Here is a 16,653-nt window from a genome sequence, read left to right as displayed (position 1 = left end):
CTTTAGTTTGCTTGTTTAGAGCCTCGACTTTATACAAACCGTACCCTTTTTAAAATTATAGACATTCAAAATCCAAAGATCTAAAACTAATGTTTTCCCCCAACTTTTTGGATCTCAAAAATCCAAAATTAAGAATTAAACTAATTTCAGATTTTTGGATTTTGAATATCAAACTTTAAAAAAAGTTTGATATTCGAGGGACTTTTTTAAACATCTGACCTTCGAAATACCATGGCCATTTTATCATTTTTGAAAGTGATGAACTTTAGTTTTGGATTTTGAAAGTTTACACGACGGACTTTTTTAAACATCTGACCTTCGAAACACCATGGCCATTTTATCATTTTCGAAAGTGATGAACAAATTGGAAACTAAAAAAACAAAAGAAAAAAGAAAAAAGAAAAAAGGTACTTTTGAAATAAGGACACTTTAGTGGGATATACACGTTAATTACACTAAGAAAACATCCGTTACATAACGTTAAGTCGACGTTTCCTACGGAACCCTAATTTCGACCGTTAGGGCACTGAAACGTATTAAAGCGAACCCTAATCTCACAGAAAACCCTTCTATGATCTCTCTCTCTCAATGACCATTCGCTGTGTATAAGGAGCCTCAATCTCTCTCGCTTTCTCTATCAATCACCAAGTGCTCAAGTGCTCTCTGAATTTGTTTCTATTCTCTGTTATTTTTGCATAGATATTTTTTTGTGCTTTTTCCTGTTTTGCAGGTATTTTCTATTTTTTCTTTGCTCTTTTTCTTTAAGTTATGGATGCAGGTTTTCTCTCTTCCTCTGCTTCAATGAAGCAAGAGAGGCGTCACGCTCTTCGTGAGCAGATGGTTCCAAGAAGACCTTCTTCATGACAACAATCCGTAAGAAATTTGTGCTTTTTACGCTATTTTATTATGAAACTCTCCAGGAATTAGGAAGTTAGGGTTTCAGTTGTTAAACTTGATCTTGAAGTATTAACTAATATCCATGATTGATTTCTCCATTTTCTTTGCTCTCTGATAAATCACAAATTAACCTTCCTACACTTCTTTATGATTTCTGTAGTTATTTGTGATTGTTGAGGAAATTGTAAATTTAGGTATCTGATTTTAATTTGTTTAAAGTTTCGTATCTATTTTTTTTTTAGCTGTCATTTTTTCAAAGTTGTGGTTGATAGTGGCCATTGATGTTATCTGGTACATGGTCTTGTTTGAATTTTTTTACATGGTCTTATGTTCATTGGTTTGAGTTTAATAGGGCAAATGATGAATATAGTTGACAAGCATATGTCTGAGTAGACTATTGACACTATGAGGTTCAACTGAGTAGGAAGATCTGATGTCCCACTTACTTTACATTGGGTTCCTCATGATGACAATATTTATTTCCATGTTGTATTTTGTTCATCTCTGTTGTGCTTTTTGTCTTCTCCTGTATGACCCATTCTAGTTCCTATGTGCATTATCTTTTGTGTTCATCAAACTGTAGGTATGTGCTCCTCCCACCTCACTGTTCTTGATTTTAAATGTGGTAACGGTTTTTGTAAATTTTGTTTGTGCTTTTTCTAGTCTATCATTATTTACTGGTCATTTCCAAATCTTCCATAAAATATGCTATGGTACATTAATGTGCCCTTCTCTAGTACCTAGACAATGATCCTTTAGTTTGCAAAATGAAGGTAAATGATGAACTTCATTGAATAGAACACATCTGGAAATCCCTGGATGTCATGTTGTTCAATTGATTGAATAGGAAGATCTGATGCGTTGCACTTATTGTTTCTTCATTTTACTCCTCTTTCCTGTCTTGATTGCTTGTTTTGGTATCTACTTGGTTCTATTTGCTTTAACTGGTTTAATTTGATGTTACAAAGTGTGGTTAACTTCACTGTTACTAATTTGATGTCCCCTTTTCCTTACTCAAAGTTCCCTAATGATTTTAAGTCTCTGATTCTTCTTTTGCTACCATTGAAATCCATGTCTTCTCAGGTGATTATGGGACTCCTATGCCACACTACATGTTGTATACTATTTGCATACTACATGTTGTCTCCACTGTCTGTTTTCAATAACAGCTGGTGCGATGAACCTCCATTTGCTTAAGAGAATAATGGTGGAGACATGTATCAGCTCCTCTGTTGGTCCTTGAGAATGAATGGTGGAGACCTACATTCAATACCCAAACTATCTGTCACATGCAGTATGGTTTCCCTTTCCCTTACAATAATTTTACCTTTATCTCGTTTTGATTATTCAGACCTGCTTTCCAGATATGGCTCTTTTTACATGCAGTAGAGAACATAAATAAACTGTGGTCATCCATTTATTTTATTTAGATTTGAAAGTTGTGATCTGTCTTATTTCAGGTAGAACTTGTTTTGATTTGATTCTATTGATAACATATCATCTCACCTGAATTGGCCCAATTTGATTTGAACTGATGACCAATTGATTTTTTGTTTTGAATGGATCCTTTGGCACGTGCATGCATGTAACAAGCAATGTATTTAAGAGGGTTCGTTTTTGGGTTTACGGTGTTTGAAAAAATTGGATAGAAATTCAGCAAGTGAAATCCTGTTTTGACTTACTGGACTCACTCCTTGAGCTGAGTTGGTTGGGTTTGATGTATGTTCCATGGATTCTTTGGTTTGGCTGCCATACCTGTGTCAGGCATGACCAATTGATTTTTTTGTTTTGAATGGATCCTCTGGCACATGCATGCATGTAACAGGCAATGTATTTAAGAGGGTTCGTTTTTGGGTTTACTGTGTTTGAAAAAATTGGATAGAAGAAATTTAGCAAGTCAAATCCTTGACTTACTGGACTCGCTCCTTGAGCTGAGTTGATGTTGGAGGAGTTGGTTGGGTTTGATGTATGTTGCATGGATTCTTTGGTTTGGCTGCCATACCTGTGCCAGGTATGTATCAACACACAGCTACACAATTTCTTTTGGATTCTTTTAGCTTGATCACTCATTGGATTGCATCATTGACACAGACTTTGATCTTCTTGTTATTGGATAAAAATGCGTACTTCAAAAATGTTTAAGAATTCAACCAGCTAAGTCAGTTGATGTTTTTGGTTACATAATATGAAATGGAATAACATCTCTTTAAAATATAAATATAGCCGTGTCTTTTATCTTGTGCTTCTTGACATGGAGAGTCTGGCACCTCGTACGCATGTCTAAGCCTTACACAAGTACATGTGTCCATACAAGAATTAGTTTCATGTATGGATCTTCTGTGTATTGGTTGGTTTAGATTGATTTGGTGAACTTTCTTGCCAGTTATTTTCTTGGTGCTGGTTTTTATACTGGATTTCATTCTATTCAATATGTTTCATCTGGCTCATGTGCACAGATCATTTTCAAAGGTGTAATTTGTCTCTTATAGGTGTTGTGGATGATAAGAACATGAAGAGAACAGTTATCCCTGTCTGATTTTTTATTGCTGATCTTTTCAAATCTGACACATGGTGCTATTTATCTAAAGTCAAGTCAACTTGGTGAGTTGTTTTCAGAAAAGCTGATCACCTTCAGCTAATCAAACTATTTTGACTTCTTAGTCGAGGGCCCTAGAGGCCAGTGATTTCTGGGGAATTGACTTGACGGGGCCTGACTTTTTACACATTGATCTTTTTATCTAAGTAGCAACCTATTGTTCTCAGGTATTACTTTCATCTTTGAATGTTTGGCATATTTTTTGTTCCTTTATGTCCATCTTGGTGAACTGCCTTCTTAGGTATTACTTTCATCTTTGAATGTTTGGCATATTTTTTGTTCCTTTTATGTCCATCTTGGTGAACTTCCTTCTTAGGTATTACTTTCATCTTTGAATGTTTGGCATCTTGGTGAACTCTGTTTGTAAATTATTTATTGTTAATTATTTCTTTACAACATATTTCTTGTAAATCATTTCTTTTAAGGAATATGTTTCTCCTTAACGTTTAGTCTCGAAAATTATTTGTTTTATGATTCAAGCATTTTTTTTTTCTCTTAAGTCATTTTCGAATATGGAGGTCTTCCCTCCTTAAGGTATGTGGATGATGAGAAAGAGAATAGTTATCCTTGTCTGATGCTTAAATGCTGATCTTTTCAAATATGACACGTGGTGTTGTAAATCTCATGTCTGCATTGGATAGAATCGCTTCAAAAGATGGCATACACATGTTTTTCCTTTTTATGCATTTGAAGTTGTATGATATATTTTCATTTTTATGATTTTTATTTGCCTTAGCAAATGTTATAATGTATATACCTCAACTTTTATGAAAAATATTTTTTCATTTTTATGATATTTATTTGCCTTAGAAAATTTGTAATGTATAAACCTCAACGTTTATGAAAATTTTTGCTTTAAAAATGTTGAATTGTGTCATCTCCATTTAAATTTGTCTCAATCTCCTATTGTAACGTTAAGAATCGTTTCAGTTATTGTAATCCAACTAGCTGTCATCCTTCCTGAAATGTTAAAGTTGGTAGATTGTGCTGGGCTTTATTTCTGTGCTACATTTGGTATTGTTCTATTTTGATGCTTTATGTTTTCTCTTTTCAGCACAATCTACAGGTCTTTGTGATCTAAGAAGTATTTACTTGTTTTTCTATTGTGAATAAAATATTTTCTTTTTCGTCCATAGGTTGTTTGTTTAGATTCTTTTAGGGAGTGTGCCTTTTTTTTTATGTTTAATTACTATGATTGACATTTGCACATTTGTGATCTTAGAGTTAATGAAATACCAACATTGGAAACTGAATCATGTATATGTGAAACTTGTAAGACTTTGTGGCGTTTGAGCTATTTGCGCTCAAACTTATTTTTCCAAACTTTTGCTTTCTTGTCTTTGATACTTGTGTTCTTGTCTGCATGCATTGTCTTATTGGATTTTCTTCTTCATTCATAGGTTGTTTGTTTAGATTCTTTTAGGGAGTGTGCTCTTTTGTGTTTTGTTTAATTACTTTTAGGTTGATTGACATTTGCACATTTGTGATCTTAGAGTTAATGAAATGTCAACATTAGAAATTGAATCTTGTATATGTGAAACTTGTAAGAGTTTGTGGCGTTTGAGCTATCTGCGTTCAAACTTATTTTCCAAAAACAAAACATTTACCTTGTTTGGCGATAGCTCATCCTAAAGCTGATAAAATTATTGAAACAGATGCTTCAGATATAGGTTATGGTGGAATTTTCAAACAAAGATTTCAGCCAAATGAAAAGGAAAAGTTAGTAAGATTTACTTCTGGAATTTGGAATTCTGCTAAAACAAAAAAAAAAAATTCAACCGTAAAAAATGAAATTTTATCCATAGTTAAATTTGTAACTAAATTTGAAAATGATGTCTTAAATCAAGAATTTCTAATACGAGTTGATTGTAAAGCAGCAAAAAATATCCTTTGAGAAAGATGTAAAAAAGATTGCCTCTAAACAAATATTTGCTCGATGGCAAGCTATTTTATCTTCTTTTGATTTTAGAATAGAGTTTGTTAAAGGAGAATCAAATTCTCTTCTTGACTCGAGAATTCTTGTAGGGATACTTGGAGGACTGCAGCAAATAATCCAGCTCTAAATAGTAAAAATTCGTCCTTCCTCGAAGGAAAAGAAAATTCTGAAGGAGCTACTAGCTCGGGAACTAAGAAAATAACTCCCTACATTGAAAAATCAATAATCTCAATATTAGTAATAGAAAATAAGCATGTTCTAAAAGAACCATATAAAGTTGCAGAAATTTATCTAAAAGATGAATTGGTTTCTCAAAGTTATCGCAATAACCATGTAATTGGTTTCATAAAGTTCCACATAATAAATAACAATTGCTGCAACTTCATATGGTTCTTTTAAAGCATGCTTATTTTCTATTACTAATATTGGGATTATTGATTTTTCAATGTAGGGAGTCATTTTCTTAGTTCCCGAGCTAGTAGCTCCTTCATAATTTTCTTTCTTTTGAGGAAGGACGAATTTTTGCTGTTTGGAGCTGGATTATTTGCTGCAGTCCTTCTCTGAGTATCCCTGAAAGAATTCTCGGGTCAAGAAGTCAGGAAGAGAATTTGATTCTCCTTTAATATATTCTATTCTAAAATCGAAAGAACATAAAATAGCTTCCCATCGAGAGCAAATATTTGTTTAGAGGCAATGTTTCGACATCTTTCACAAGGATATCTTTTGTTGCTTTACAATCAACTCGTATTAGGAATTCCTGATTTAAGAAATCACTTTTAAATTTAGTTATACATTTAACTGTGGATGAAATATCTTTTTTTATGGTTGAATAATTTTTTTGAGCAGAATTCCAAATTCCAGAAGTAAATCTTACTAACTTTTCCTTTTCATTTGGCTGAAATCTTTGTTTTAAGATTCCACCATAACCTATATCTGAAGCATATGTTTCAATAATTTTATAAGCTTTAGGATGAGCTATCACCAAACAAGGTAACTGTTTTGTTTTTTCGTTAATCTTTTTTACGGCCATGGTATGTTCATACTTAGGTTCTTGTCTACATGCATTGTCTTATTGGATTTTGGTGCTTACATTATCAGAAACGCTGACTCTTATCATTAGTATTTCTCATGAGTTTTTCTGCTACTATAGGTGTCCTCTTATATTTTTGGGGTTTTTTTGGGAGAAAATTCTCTTTGGGGATTTTATTAGTTGTTTCATGTTGTTTTCAGTCTAATTTACTACAGTTGAGATCATTCCAGCACTAAATGCACTGGATCGCCTTAAAATTAAATAATTAGTCCTCTTTCTTTCTTGTCACTCTTCTCTTGGTTTTGCAACAAATTCCAATTATACTCTTGGTTTTGCAACAAATTCCAATTATTGTCTTTGAGGTTGATTTCCACTTTTGAGGCCATTTCAGGTATGAATATGCTTGCCATTCTTTTTTAATTTTTAAAGTTGTGTGCACTCAGTTCGAAGTTGGTGACTGTTATGGGGTCTTTCAGGATTTTGTATGATGGGAAGCTGCACTATTGCAATTGTGGCAGACTTTGATTTTATCCTGTTTATTATATTGTGATCTGTGGGCCAATGATGCCAAGCGTAGTGGCTGAATAAGAATACTTTTCTTTGCCATGTTGAAGTGAGTAGTGGTCTTTCAGGAATTTGTATGATGGGAAGCTGCACTATTGCAATTGTGGCGGACTTTGATTTTATCCTGTTTAGTATATTGTGATCTGTGGGCCAATGATGCCAAGCGTAGTGGCTGAATAAGAATACTTTTCTTTGCCATGTTGAAGCGAGTAGTGGTCTTTCATGAATTTGTATGATGGGAAGCTGCACTATTGCAATTGTGGCGGACTTTGATTTTATCCTGTTTAGTATATTGTGATCTGTGGACCAATGATGCCAAGCGTAGTGGCTGAATAAGAATACTTTTCTTTGCCATGTTGAAGTGCATTTTACTAGGACGGTCTGAAGCCATGCAGTCATTTTGAGCTCTTGCTTTTCAATTTTTTTATAATTCCATTGCTGTGGTTCTCGTATGGTTGTGTTTACTACACTGGGTTACAAGATATTCATTGAACTGTCCAATGAATAACATCAATTTAGTGCGAAGGCCTGAGTGCCTATTGCAATTGTGGCGGACTTTGATTTTATCGTGTTTATATTGTGATCTGTGGGCCAATGATGCTAAGCATAGTGGCTGAATAAGAATACTTTCTTTGCCATGTTGAAGTGCATTTTACTAGGACGGTCTGAGGCCATGCAGTCATTTTGAGCTCTTGCTTTTCAATTTTTTTATAATTCCATTGCTGTAGTTCTCTTTATTGGTGTGTTTACTACACTGGGTTTACAAGATATTCATGGATATTCATTGAACTGTCCAATGAATAACATCAATTTAGTGCAAAGGCCTGAGTGCCTATTCTTTTTAGCCCTTCATGTCATTATTTGGTCTTTCTTGTTTGATCTTGCAATGTGTTTCTTTCACTTTTTTTGGTCTCTATGACAATTGTTTGCTTTGACTTTGTATGCTTTCAAATGTTTTTGGCAACCTCATCATATACTTGTGGGATTCATAAACTCTGTGATCATGTTCTTTTGGGGGATTTGGAGCTATAAATCATTTATGGATTTGGTTATGTTACTCTTTTTAAATTTTTTCAACAATTGCTTTATGCATGTGGTAGTCTCTGATAATTGAATTATATTTCTTGTTGAAGATGTATGGACTATTCTGCTGTTGATAGTATGCATTTGGAAGATGAAGATTATATTGTCCTAATTATGATGCCTTCAAGTTTCATTTCTAACCAAAGCCATATCAGATATGGATTATGTGTGTTATTGCAAAACCTTGTTATACATCATGCAGCTGAATGTCAAATCCATTCTCCTTTTCATGTTGAACTGGACTTTACTAAGATGGTCTGTGGCCATGAATAGATCTTGCTTTTCATTTTTGTGTATGGGGTTACTTTTGTGCTAGTAGTGTGATTGTGCTCTATTACAAAATGTTCTGTTTTTATTGAAATAACCTTAATAGTGGTTTAAATGCCTTAGTGCTTTTCCATCTCGAGTATTGATTAGGGTTTTTAGGTTGGCAGCTCCCTTGGTTTAAATGCCTTAGTGTTTTTCCATCTCAAGAATTGATTAGGGTTTTTAGGTTGACAGTTACTATGATATGTAACAAAAATCTAGCCCTCCATGAAAAATACATGATATGTAACAAAAATCTAAATCTTGGATGATGTTTTTGTCTATTGTTTTTGTTCACTCATAGATTTTTGTAAAATTGAGTGTTTTTGATAATTGGGCCACACTAGTGCTAGTATTTCTTTTGCACAGCCTGGCTTAGCTGAGTTTCCTTGAGATTATGTTGGGTGTACTTTTGTCATAAACAAGAGTAGATACAATGATCAAGTTGTTAATGGCTCATACTCTTGGAAATTATGAACACTTAGTCCCAATGAAAGACTAAGAATAAACCACTTAAAGACATGTAACTTAAAAGACATGTAACGAACATACAATGGATAAGTATGGTTCTTATTAATGTCATTTAAGTCAGCTTTGTTTGACTATGTTCACAGAGAGCATGGCTTAGTCTATGGATTTTGAGATTCAACGAAGATTATATAAGTCTCAAGAGCAGTCTAAAGTTGCCCAGAGATGGTTTAATCCATCTCAGTCTCAACATCAGTCTAAAGCTGCTTAGAGATTGCTTAATCCATCTCAGTCTCAACATCAGTTTAAAGCTGCCTAGAGATGGCTTAACCCATCTCAGTCTCAACAACAGTTTGAAGCTGCCCAGAGATGGCATAACCCATCTCAGCCTCAACGGCCTAAAGCTGTTCAGAGATGGCTTAACCCATCTCAGTCTCAACAGCAGTCTAAAGCTGCCCAAAGAGTCTCAACGATAGTCTAAAGCTGCCTAAAGATGGCTTAACCCATCTCATTCTCAACGGTTATCTAAAACTGCCCAAAGATGGCTTAACCCATCTCATTCTACAAAAGTCTTGAACCGCCCAACGATGACTTAACCCACAGTATCATTGATCGGCAGTTAAATCCTTAAAAGCTTTATGGATTTTACGGTGAATCTCGATTATCTCAAAAGGAGAATTGTTTCTTCGGAACAAAAAATTCTCTCATCAAATCGGCACCGTTGAACTTTGGACTCTTTGCTTTGTTACCTTTAAAAGGTTAGCATGGATTGAGTTGAACAATGGAAGTGGTTGCTACCCACTGATGACAACGATGACGATAATAATGAATGTCTGATTTTGCTCCTGTAAGATCATGAGATTCGAAAGTTTGAAATTCGAAAGACAAGCGTCAACGATTGTATCTGCGAGAACAATCTAGCAATGAGATCAACAGTGTGGAAAGATAAACACAAGAGGTAAACCGCATTATGAAGATAATGATTGCGTCATGCAAGATCTGCGATTCAAATGAGTGGATAAACTCAAGATGGAGATGGAGGGTAAAGATTTGAAGATGAGAAATGCATGATATCCCTTGAACACGATAGTTCACGATTAAAGAGAGAGTCGCACTTTTTTGATAGACACAATCTAGTAGAGATAAAGAGTTCTTCAGAGGTTGTACCTCGGTAAGAACCAAGAGTAGAAAAGAGACTGACATTCAAGACACGAAGAGAGAGATAATCATTTCCTACGACTCATTTGAGACCCGTTCTCTTAAGGAAACCGGACCCGAAGGATAACACGTCCTTGCATATATCTACAAGCATATCAGGTATATTGGCCGATATGCCCTCAATGTTGTCTTTTCTTTTTGTATTTTCTTATTTAGAAACGAATGTATAGGTTTCAAAGCCAAATCAAAGGTGCTCGACTTATTTTAATTCTTCAAGTCGATGTAAAATGTAACAGAGGATTAAACCTTTGGAATTGTTCATACCCCGTATAAATAACAAAGCCTGTGTTTCTGATATGAAGTGCATGGGTGAATTTGGCCTCGAATATGATGTCCTTTGGTTTTCTATTTGGAGTTTAATGTTTGTCTAAACATTATGTATTTCTTACATTTCGGAGCGACCAAATCTCTAGCGACTCCACTGTGTAGTAATTTTCCTTTGATAGATAGAGTCCAATCACTGGGAAGTTGAATCTCACTTTTTCTGAATATGTCTCGATTCACGATATTTTCTACACTACTATAGTGTTTTCTTTATTTACCCTGACGAGTTGCGTTAATCATAGGTCATCAGAGGTAATCATGGTTGCTGTAATGACTTCTTTGCTGGTGGGAACCATGAAAGTTCCATTGCATTCCTCGGCCCCCGATCAATGGTCAATCTGCTTTCCTTAAAGTTGTGGCTAGCCTGCCTGTTGGAAAGGTAGCGACCGAAGGGCAAAGAGCCAAACCATAAGGTTTCCATAAGATCATGAGGTTCGAAAGTTTGAAATTCGAAAAGACAAGCGCCATCGATTGTATTTGCGAGAACAACCTAGCAGTGAGATCAACAACGTGAAGATAAACAAGAGGTAAACTGCATTATGAAGATAAGGGTTGCGCCCTGCAAGATCTATGATTCAAATGAGTGGATAAACTCAAGATGAAGATGGAGGGTGGAGATTTGAAGATGAGAAATGCATGGTATCTTTGAACAACCATAGTTTAGCACTATAAAAAGGGGTACTTCTCGATTAAAGAGAGAGTCACACTTTTTTGATAGACACAGTCTAGTAGCGATAAAAGAGTTTTTCAGAGGTCTTACTTTAATAAGAACCAATAGTAGAAAAGAGAGTGACATTCAAGACACGAAGAGAGAGATAATCGTTTCTTATGACTCATTTGAGACCCGTTTTCTGAAAGAGACCAGACCCAAAGGATATGTCCTTGCACATATATCTACAGGTATATATCGTTTCCTTTTAACATGTTTGTATTCTGTTCTTTTGAAATGAATGTATTGGTTTCAAAGCCAGAATCAAAGGTGTTAGCTTATTTTAATTCTTCAAGTCGATGTAAAATGTAACAGAGGATTAAACCTCTGGAATTGCCTAGTACTTAGTATAAATAATAAAGCTCGTGTTTCTGCTATGAAGTGCATGGGTGAATTTGGCCTCGAATGTGATGTCCTCTAGTTTTCTATCTAGAGTCTAATGTTTGTCTAAACACTATGTATTTCTTACATTTCGGAGTGACCAAACCTCTAACGACTCCACTTGATGCACCTTTCATCTCTGATAGAGTCTAGGAAGTCGAATCTTTCTCTTTGAATATGTCTTGATTCATGATCTTTTCCACACTACTCTCATGTCTTCTTTATTTACCTTAACGAGCAAACCCTTGCGTTAATCACAGGTCATTAGAGGTAAATCATGTTGTTGTAATGACATCCTTCCAGGTGGGAACCATAAAAGTTCCACTGCACTCCTCCCTGATCAAGGGTCAACTTGCTTTCCCTAAAGCCGCGGCTAGCCCGCCTGTTGGAAAGGTAGCGATTCAAGGGTGAGGAGCCAAACCATGAGGTTCCCATGAGATCATGAGGTTCAAAAGTTTGAAATTCGAAAAGACAAGAGGTAAATCGCATTGAGATCAACAACGTGAAGATAAACCGCATTGTCAGCGATTGTATCTGCGAGAACCTAGCAGTGAGATCAACAACGTGAAGATAAACACAAGAGGTAAACCGCATTATGAAGATATTGATCGTGCTTTGCTAGATCTGTGATTCAAATGAGTGGATAAACTCAAGATGAAGATTTGAAGATGAGAAATGCATGGTATCCCTTGAACAACCATTGTTTAGCACTATTAAAAGGGGTACTTCTCGATTAAAGAGAGAGTCAGACTTTTTTGATAGACACTGTGTAGTAGAGATAAAGAGTTCTTCAGAGGATGTACTTCGGTAAGAACCAAGAGTAGAAAAGAGAGTGACATTCAAGACAAGAAGAGAGAGATAATCGTTTCTTACGACTCATTTGAGACCCATTCTCTTAAGGAGACCAGACTCGAAGATAACATGTCCTTACATATATCTATAGGCATCTGGGCAGATATGCCCTCGGTGTTATCTTTTCCTTTTAACAGGTATCTATAGGCATCTGGGCAGATATGCCCTCGGTGTTATCTTTTCCTTTTAACAGGTATATGAGCCGATATGCCCTCGATGTTATCTTTTCCTTATAACATGTTTGTAATTTCTTCTTCAGAAACGAATATATAGGTTTCAAAGCTAGAATATATAGGTTTCAAAGCTAGAATCAATACTGTTCAGCTTATTTTAATTTTTCAAGTCGATGTAAAATGTAATAGAGGATTAAACATGTGGAGCTGCTCAGTACCCAGTAATAAATAATAAAGCCTGTGTTTCTGATATGAAGTGCATGATTGAATTTGGCCTCGAATATGATGTCCTCAGGTTTTCTATCTGGAGTCTAATGTTTGTCTAAACATTAAGTATTTCTTACATTTTGGAGCGACCAAATCTCTAGCGACTCCACTAGATTCACCTTTCATCTCTGAAAGAGAGTTTAGGAAGTCAAATCTCTCTCTCTCAATATGTCTGGATTCACGATCTTTTCCACACTACTCTCGTGTCTTCTTTATTTACTCTGACAAGCGAACCATTATGTTAATCATAGGTCGTAAGGTAATCATGACTACTGTAATGACATCTTTCTATGTGGGAACCTTGAAAGTTCCACTACACCTCCCCCATCAAGGGTCAAGCTGCTTTCCTTAAAGCCGCAGCTAGCCCGCCTGCTGGAAAGCTAGCGATCGAAGGGTAAGGAGCCAAACCTCGAACTTCGAAAGTTACGATGAAGAAAAAATCTCGCCCTCAAGTGGACTTGGTCCTAGGTAGCAGAGCATTGAAGGTGATTTTGAGTTGCCCCAACAAATGGCCGTAGGCAAAAGTCGACAATGGTGCTGTCGGTCGTAGTATCTTTGGACAAACGCGATCGCTCCATTATGTGAACTTCGTGAAAGGAGAGGGGTCGAGCTATTCCTGTGACTAAGCCACGATCCTTGCCGTCTCGGCACTCCATTCCTGTACCTCAGGGCTCCCGTTTCTTGCTTTGATATCAATTACAACCGTATGAAAAACCATGACACAAGACACTCATAACACTCTTATAGTTTAACTAACATAGTCATCTCTCTTATAGTTAACTAACATAGTCATTGTACTCAAGGATAATGGAGAAATAGACCAACCAAAGGAAGGCTCTCAAAACTTGATCCTTCTGAGGACCTATCCGATTCGTTTTATAGCCTTTTTGAGGCTTCAGATTTCAAACTCGTTTAATTTCGTACAGTAGAAAGTTGGATACTTTCTTATCCGTAATAGTAGAAGCAAATTCTTCTGTACTGTGGAATAGTGAAAAGTTGATTTTTTTCGTACTGTCGGCAACACAGGAGAACTAGATTCTTGTACTGTCATTTTCTTTTGTATGGACGTGTGTTATATAAAGCTGCAGTCGATCTGTCCCGTATCCTTACCTGTTTAGTAAGTTTTAGTGGTATGGTTCTAATACGCTTTTATACCATTAACTTTGAACAAATCAATATAATATTGTTTCAGAAGATTCGAAATTTTGAAAGCTTGTTTGAAATCAACAATTTCATATATTTTTTCAAAGATTTCAAAAGGTAAGACAACTCTTGCTTTTACGTATAAGCATATTTTTTTTATTTTTTTAAATATTGGTTAATTAGATTGATTATCTATACGATGAGCAACTTCCAAAAACGAATTGAAGTTATCAAAAGAAAATTCTTCATTTCAGTCCATTTGTTTAAAGGATTCAAATACCTTTTTTTTAACAATTTTGAAAATTTTAGATTCCGATTTACTATTAGCTCTGACAATTTTCTCATATGCTTTCGAAATTTGATATGTTTTTAATAATATGGCTTTTCCATACCTCGTTTAGTTTTTCATAAATCTCATTGGGTATTTTAGAATTTCGATAAAAATTGGAAACTTGTTAAGTTTTAGTTGGCATAAATTGTTGAATGTTTATGTATCTTTATAATATCTTTGTAAGTTAGTGGTTCAAAACTTTGAGAATGTGCAAAGTGAGCATATAGAGGGGTTTCTTTATTAGTGCCTCTTTTTGGTTGGTTCTCAAGTTTATTTCTCTCCTTTTTAGGGAGTTCCTTCTTTTTCTCCTTGCCCATGAGTTGCTTTTTGCCTTCGTCCATCTGGTTAGCTTTTTGCCTTCGTCCATCTGGTTAGTCTGTATTCCTGTTGTGAAAATCTACAAGAACATTATCAGTGCTTTTAAAGTATTTGACCTGAAAATTATAATGAGGAATTTGATTAGACCATCAAATTCTTTTGGGATTATCTTCCCTTTTTTATTTGTGAGAAAATCAGTTACTGCTTTATTATCTGTTCTGATAATAAATTCTTTTGGTGTCATATATATGTGAAATCTCTTTATTCCTTTAAGAACTGTCAGAAGTTCTTTTTCATATGTGATATAAATTTTCTCATTTGATTTAAATTTGCTTGAATTATATCCATATACAAGTTCTTCATTTTTTACGATTTAAAGTTTTTTCTTTTATTCCACTTTTTCCATTTGAATTTTTTCTTTTTGAATTTTTTTTTTTTTTCCTCTTTGTGAAGAAATTCAAATTTTTTTTTAAGAATTCGGCTACAGTCTTTCAAGCCAAGTCCATTCTTGACTTGCTTTGTATCATTTAGGTTTGAACAATGTTTTTCGGTATTTTGAAGAACAAATTTTATTATATTTTCGATTGTATCTTTTGATGTTTCACTGACATATTTTACATTGTCAGTTCCACAAATTTCATCTCAAGGAATTGGTAATTTACGGAAAAATTGTTTTTTTCCAAAAATCTGTCTTAACATTATCAAACATATGATACCACTTTGGGTATTCTTTAGCAAATGATTCGATTTCTTCTTTTCTAAGAAAATAAACAGTTGACATATTTTCAAGATCAGTTTTAATTTTTCTGATTATGTCATGGATTCTCAATTCATTGATTGCTTTCCATTCAATTTAAGACAAGACATTCCTAACATAAAATTTTTTATCTTGCAATTGAATGCAAAGCAATTTATGAATTGACATGTACTACAAAAAGATTTATAAAAGACAGTTAATAGATTTGTAGAACCGTTTGAACCTCATAATTTTGATACACAGATTCAACCTAAGTTAAATCATTTGGTGCGATTTAGAAATCGCATCAAATTGGTTGATTGAAAACTGTACTGATAAAACTTCTAAAGCCATAATGATTATAAATTACCAATGATTAAATCAAAACTTGGAGTTAGACGGATATTTTATATCTAGAAAAGATGTACTAATCTATCAAACAAAGAATTCAAAATATTATAGTAAATTTGATTGTAAATCAGGTTTTTGGTAAATTATTTTATCAGAAGAGTCAAAGCCGTTGATTGCTTTTAGTGTTCCTTATAGTCATTACCAATAGAAGGTTATACCTTTTGGATTGTGTAATGGACAAAATCTTTTTAAACCTAACCAAAAAGATTTTTGTGTAGTTTATATTGATGATGTTTTGGTGTTTTTTAAAACACTAGAAGATCTTAAAAAGCATCTAAAAATAATATGTGATAAATTTCTAGACAATTGAATTACCTCAAGTCTTAGAAAGTTTGAATTTGAATTGAAATAACATCAATTGAATTTTTAGGAATAATGTTAGACCAGAAAGGTATAAAATCACAAGAACATATTGTTGTCAAAATAAAAAAGTTTTTCCTGACAAACTTGCTGATAAAAACATTTGCAAGGTTTTTTGGGAATTTTTAACTACAGAAGAAATTTTATTCCAAATCTCTCTAAAAAGGAGAAACCTTTATTAGAGAAGTTAAAAAAAGATAAAGACTTCACTTGGGACACTAAATACTCAGAAATAGTCAGAAAAATTAAAGCTGATATTGAAAATGTGCTAATTGTTTATTTTGTCGTAGAAGATGAATTCGAATCATTTTTTAAAGAATACAAAAAGTGGTTTTAAATGTTAGACGATGTTAAGACATTTTTAGAAAAAACAAATTTTTCATAAATTATCAATTAGTTTGAATTTGTGGAACTGGCTATGTAAAATATGTCAATGAAACAACATCAAAAAATACCCTCTAAAATAGAATAAAATTTGTTTTTCAAAATATTGAAAACATTGTCTAAACTTAAAAGTTGCAAATTAAGTCAAGAAACTTGATGTGAAAGA

General features: G+C 34.2%; 1 long non-coding RNA gene and 2 other non-coding genes across 5 annotated transcripts; all 3 read left to right on the top strand.

Moving 5' to 3' along the window:
- Positions 1-469: 469 nt before the first annotated feature.
- Positions 470-7,377, top strand: LOC110007925 (uncharacterized). Of its 3 annotated transcripts, none has more exons than XR_002282264.2 (3): positions 470-873; positions 1,981-2,191; positions 3,387-7,377. It is a non-coding gene; the product is annotated as an uncharacterized LOC110007925 (long non-coding RNA). The 3 variants fall into 3 exon arrangements; XR_016053299.1 differs by having other exon boundaries at positions 1,981-3,660; positions 6,936-7,377; XR_002282261.2 differs by having other exon boundaries at positions 1,981-7,377.
- On the top strand, positions 3,388-3,469 carry LOC148782332 (small nucleolar RNA R38). Its single transcript, XR_016055189.1, has one exon. It is a non-coding gene; the product is annotated as a small nucleolar RNA R38 (small nucleolar RNA).
- LOC148782331 (small nucleolar RNA R38) lies at positions 4,028-4,104 on the top strand. Its single transcript, XR_016055190.1, has one exon. It is a non-coding gene; the product is annotated as a small nucleolar RNA R38 (small nucleolar RNA).
- Positions 7,378-16,653: the final 9,276 nt, after the last annotated feature.

Source organism: Amborella trichopoda, chromosome 4 (genome assembly GCF_054954075.1).
Source record: "Amborella trichopoda isolate Santa Cruz 75 chromosome 4, AtrichopodaSantaCruz75HAP2 v2.0, whole genome shotgun sequence".
NCBI classification, from domain to species: Eukaryota; Viridiplantae; Streptophyta; class Magnoliopsida; order Amborellales; family Amborellaceae; genus Amborella; species Amborella trichopoda.
The sequence above is the reverse complement of the archived record's forward strand: the minus strand, read 5'-3'. Positions and strand labels throughout refer to the sequence as shown.